Raw genomic sequence first — 5657 nt, 5'->3', positions numbered from 1 at the left:
AGTATGGATTATTAGTTGAATGTGAATCCAAATACAATGCACCCATATTGCCAATCAAAAGGGCAGATGGAAAAAGCTATGGGCTAGTTCAGGATTTGAGGGCTATAAATAAAATCACCGAAGATATACATCCAGTAGTGGCAAACCCTTAAACTTTGCTGACTAAATTAAAGAATAGTCAAGTTTGGTTTACCGTACTGGATTTAAAAGATGCCTTCTTCTGCCTAGCCTTAGCCACAGAAAGCCAAAACCTATTTGCCTTTGAATGGGAAAACCCCGACTAAGGTAGAAAGACACAGCTTACATGGACAGTATTACCTCAAAGATTCAAGAATAGCCCCACCATTTTTGGAAACCAATTAGCAAAGGAACTTGAGACTTGAAAACCTCCGGCCACTGAAGGGACTTTGTTACAACACGTGGATGATCTATTGATAGCCACTGAGACTAAAGAAGGTTGTGTTCAATGGACTGTCAATCTCCTTAATTTTCTGGGTTTAAATGGATATCGAGTCTCCCAGCAGAAAGCCCAGCTGGTTCAGCAACGTGTGACCTATCTGGGATTCAAAATTTTGGGAGGACAACGAGAGCTGGGAACTGAATGCAAGGAAGCCATTTGTCGAACTCCGGAACCACAAACAATAAAAGAACTGCGAACCTTTCTGGGAATGTCAGGTTGGTGTTGCCTTTGAATTTATAATTATGGACTGATGGTGAAGCCTCTAGATGACTTGATAAAAGGTAACCAGTCAAAATTGGTTTGGACTGGAGAAGCGCGAACAGCTTTTAAGAGACTTAAACTTGAACTGATGCGTGCTCCGGCCTTGGGAGTGCTGGACCTGTCAAAACCTTTTTGGTTATTTTCACATGAGAGACAAGGGATGGCTTTGGGAGTATTAGCACAAAAGCTGGGTCCCTATAAACGAGTAGTAGCTTACTTCTCTAAACAACTGGATGAAGTAAGTAAAGGATGGCGTGGATGTCTTCGGGCGGTGGCAGCAGTCGTTATCAATATACAGGAGGCTCTGAAGCTTACAATGGTACAGAAAATGACAGTGCTAGTTTCCCATACAGTCTCAACAGTTTTGGAACAAAAGGGAGGTCATTGGCTCTCCCGCAGAGATTTTAAAATACCAAGCAATACTAGTAGAACAAGATGATGTGGAAATTGTGGTCACTAACATTGTGACGAGAGCTGGGAACTGAATGAAATAATGGAGACCGTGTATTCCAGTCGACCTGATCTTAAGGAAGAACCTTTAGAAGATGCTGACGAATCTTGGTATACAGATGGAAGCAGCTTTGTGAAACAAGGACAACATAAGGCAGGGTATGCCATTACAACCACTCAGCAGGTAATCGAGTCTAAACCATTACCTCCTTGGGACGTCCACCCAGAAAGCAGAGATAATTGCTCTTACGCGAGCACTGGAACTAGCAGCAGGAAGGAAAATAAATATCTGGACAGATTCTAAATATGCATTCGGTGTGGTGCATGCTCATGGAGCGATTTGGAAAGAACGTGGATTGCTGACTGCTCAAGGAAAACAGATAAAACATGCTGAAGAAATTTTAAAATTGTTAGAGGCAGTAAAGCAACCAGAAAAGGTAGCTATCATGCATTGTCGGGGACACCAAAAGGGGAACACTGATTTTGAAATTGGAAATCGATTGGCAGATCAAGAGGCTAAGCAGGTAGCTGGATTAACTGAAGTGAAGGCATCATCTTTGATACCAGATGGTAAAGTTCAAACTATATACATAAACCAAAAGCCAAATTATACAAAAGAAGACTTAAAATTAATTAAAGATTTGAAAGGTAAAATGAAACCAGATGGATGGGTATATTTAAAAGATAACCGAGTAGTAATACCCTCTAATTTGATATGGCTCACAGTTCTTACAGAACACAATAAAACACACTGGGGGGCTGACACATTGCATAAGAGCCTGAGTCAGACATTAGTGGGACAAAATTTATATACAACAATAAAACACGTAACTCAACAATATAACATTTGTTTACACACCAACCCCAATACTAAGAATAAAATAAAATTTGGAATAATTGGTAAAGGAAATTATCCAGGACAACAGTGGCAAATTGATTTTTCAGAACTCCCTAGAAAAGGGGGGTATCGTTATTTATTGGTTCTGACTGACACGTTTTCAGGATGGCCCGAAGCCTTTCCCTGTCGAGCGAACAAAGCAAGAGAAGTGGTTAAAGTCTTGTTAAACGAAATAATACCACGCTTTGGGATTCCAGTAGCAATGTCCTCTGATAGAGGTTCACATTTTTGTGCGCAAGTGGTACAACAGATAAGTAAGATTCTAAAGACAGATTGGCAACTACATACTCCTTATAGACCGCAGGCAAGTGGACAAGTAGAAAAAATGAACCATTTAATTAAACAACAAATAGCTAAAATCGGACAAGAAGCTAATTTGTCATGACCTCAATCCCTTCCTTTAGCATTACTTAGAATTAGAGTTAAACCTAGAGTAAAGGAGAATTTGAGTCCCTTTGAAATCTTATATGGGAGGCCGTATCAATTTCTATTTAGTGGAGAGGATCTAACACAGTTAGGATCAGAATATTCATATGCTTATATAACTGAACTTCAGAAACAATTAAATAAAGTATATAAATTGATTTTAGGGACCAGGGCTAGAGGGTTGGCTCAACCAATCCACCCCTTTAAGCCCAGGGATTATGTATATATATAAAGACTTTTTCAGGACAACCCCTAGAAGAAAGATGGACCAGACCATATCAGGTGTTGTTGACGACGCATACTGCTATCAAGATTAAAGAACAAGCTGCTTGGATCCACTATTCGAGAGTGAAGAGAGCTCCTGGAAAATCATGGACTGCTACCCCAATAGGATCTACCAAATTACGGCTCTTCAGGTCGTAATTGTAATGCGGTGGCTACCTAATTTATACTTGACTTTATGGGATAAAAACACATGTTTATCTCAGGTACAAGGAGTTTCTCACGCTGTGGGTAAAACAAATTGCTGGATATGTACACATATGCCAGAACACGGAGATAAAGGAATATCTCTAATCGGAATTCCCCTATCTAGGAATAAATCCTGGGAAAACTTATGGAGGAATACCTCTTGGGGTATTGAAGGTGATGAGATTCTGAAATTAGAAATAAATAGTCCTAAGGTATAGGAGTCATATTATACTTGTGTTCAGAGATGTAACCCACCCAAAGGACAAGGGAAAATTGATTGTAACCCCATAACATATGTGGGAAACCAGTCGTCTTGTAACATCACTTTATCTATTGGTACCTCAATTTTTGTTAACTCTACGGCTTGGCCAGTACCAGAGGGAAGAGGATGGTACTGTCTGTGTAATGATGCAGCTCGGAAGGTTTTACAAAAAACAAACAAACAAACAAAAAAAAAACTGGATGGGAACTTGTACTTTGGGAGCAGTAGTCCCTAATATGATTCTTTGTCACGGGGGTATTTGAGAAATCACAGAATCACAGAATCACAGAATTTCTAGGTTGGAAGAGACCTCAAGATCATCGAGTCCAACCTCTAACCTAACACTAACAGTCCCCACTAAACCATATCCCTAAGCTCTACATCTAAACGTCTTTTGAAGACTTCCAGGTATGGTGACTCCACCACCTCCCTGGGCAGCCTGTTCCAATGCCTCACAACCCTTTCAGTAAAGAAGCTCTTCCTAACATCTGACCTAAAACTCCCCTGGCGCAACTTTAGCCCATTCCCCCTCGTCCTGTCACCAGGCACGTGGGAGAACAGGCCAACCCCCACCACTCTACAGCCTCCTTTAAGGTATCTGTAGAGAGCGATAAGGTCGCCCCTGAGCCTCCTCTTCTCCAGGCTGAATAAGCCCAGCTCCTTCAGCCACTCCTCGTAGGACTTGTTCTCCAGGCCCCTCACCAGCTTCGTCGCCCTTCTTTGGACCCGCTCAAGCACCTCGATGTCCTTCCTGTAGCGAGGGGCCCAAAACTGAACACAGCACTCAAGGTGCGGCCTCACCAGAGCCGAGTACAGGGGGACGATCACCTCCCTAGCCCTGCTGGTCACACTATTTCTGATACAAGCCAGGATGCCGTTGGCCTTCTTGGCCACCTGAGCACACTGCTGGCTCATATTCAGCCGACTGTCCACTATCACTCCCAGGTCCTTCTCCGCCTGGCAGCTCTCCAACCACTCATCTCCCAGCCTGTAGCTCTGCTTGGGATTATTACGCCCCAGGTGCAGGACCCGGCACTTGGCCTTGTTAAACTTCATGCAGTTGACCTCAGCCCATTGGTGCAGCCTATCCAGATCCTCCTGCAGAGCCTTCCTACCCTCGAGCAGATCGACACACGCACCTAACTTGGTGTCATCTGCAAACTTACTGAGGGTGCACTCAATGCCCTCGTCCAGATCATTGATGAAGATGTTAAAGAGGACCGGCCCCAGCACCGAGCCCTGGGGGACGCCACTAGTGACTGGCCTCCAACTGGACTTGACTCCATTTACCACAACTCTCTGGGCCCAGCTATCCAGCCAGTTTCTAACCCAACGAAGCGTGCGCCAGTCCAAGCCAAGAGCAGCCAGTTTCTTGAGGAGAATGCAGTGGGAGACGGTGTCAAAAGCCTTGCTGAAGTCAAGGTAGACCACATCCACAGCCTTTCCCTCGTCCACCCAGCGCGACACTTTGTCATAGAAGGAGATCAGGTTCGTCAAGCAGGACCTGCCTTCCATAAACCCATGCTGACTGGGCCTGATCGCCTGCTTGCCTTTCAAGTGCCGCATGATGACTCCCAAGAGGATCTGCTCCATGAGCTTCCCTGGTACTGAGGTCAAACTGACAGGCCTGTAGTTCCCCGGGTCAGCCCTCCGGCCCTTCTTGTAGATGGGTGTCACATTCGCTAGCCGCCAGTCAGCTGGGACCTCCCCCGATAGCCAGGACTGCTGATCAATGATGGATAGTGGCTTGGCCAGCTCCTCTGCCAGTTCTCTCAGTACCCTTGGGTGGATCCCATCCGGCCCCATCGACTTGTGCACATCCAAGTGCCGTAGCAGGTCACCAACCAGTTCTTCGTGGATGGTGAGGGCCACATCCTGCTCCCCATCCCCTTCCACCAGCTCAGGGTACTGGGAATCCAGAGAACAACCGGTATTGCCGCTAAAGACTGAGGCAAAGAAGGCACTGAGCACCTCCGCCTTTTCCTCATCTCTTGTAACTAAGTTTCCCCCTGCATCCAGTAAAGGATGGAGATTCTCCTTTGTCCTCCTTTTTGTGTTGACGTATTTATAAAAGCGTTTTTTGTTATCTTTAACGGCAGTAGCCAGATTGATCTCCAGATGAGCTTTGGCCTTCCTAATTTTGTCCCTGCACAGCCTCGCTACATCCTTATAGTCCTCCCTAGTGGCCTGCCCACTTTTCCAAAGATTATAAACCCTCTTTTTTCTCCTAAGCTCAAGCCACAGTTCTCTGTTCAGCCAGGCTGGTCTTCTTCCCCGCTGGCCCATCTTTGGGCACATGGGAACAGACCGCTCCTGCGCCATTAGGATTTGCCTCTTGAAGAGCGCCCAGCCTTCCTGGACCCCTCTGCCCTTCAGAACCGCCTCCCAAGGGACTCTACCAACCAGTGTCCTGAGCAGCCCAAAGTCAG

At 45.4% G+C, this 5657-nt stretch overlaps 1 long non-coding RNA gene across 1 annotated transcript; it reads left to right on the top strand.

Moving 5' to 3' along the window:
* Nucleotides 1–1370: 1370 nt before the first annotated feature.
* On the top strand, nt 1371–2587 carry LOC118159801. The gene is made up of 2 exons (XR_004747248.1): nt 1371–1522; nt 1568–2587. It is a non-coding gene; the product is annotated as an uncharacterized LOC118159801 (long non-coding RNA).
* The last annotated feature ends 3070 nt before the right edge of the window (nt 2588–5657 follow it).

Source organism: Oxyura jamaicensis, unplaced genomic scaffold, assembly GCF_011077185.1.
Source record: "Oxyura jamaicensis isolate SHBP4307 breed ruddy duck unplaced genomic scaffold, BPBGC_Ojam_1.0 oxyUn_random_OJ72105, whole genome shotgun sequence".
Lineage (NCBI taxonomy): Eukaryota > Metazoa > Chordata > Aves > Anseriformes > Anatidae > Oxyura > Oxyura jamaicensis.
Note: the sequence above shows the minus strand (reverse complement) of the source record. Positions and strands in the feature narration are given on the sequence as shown.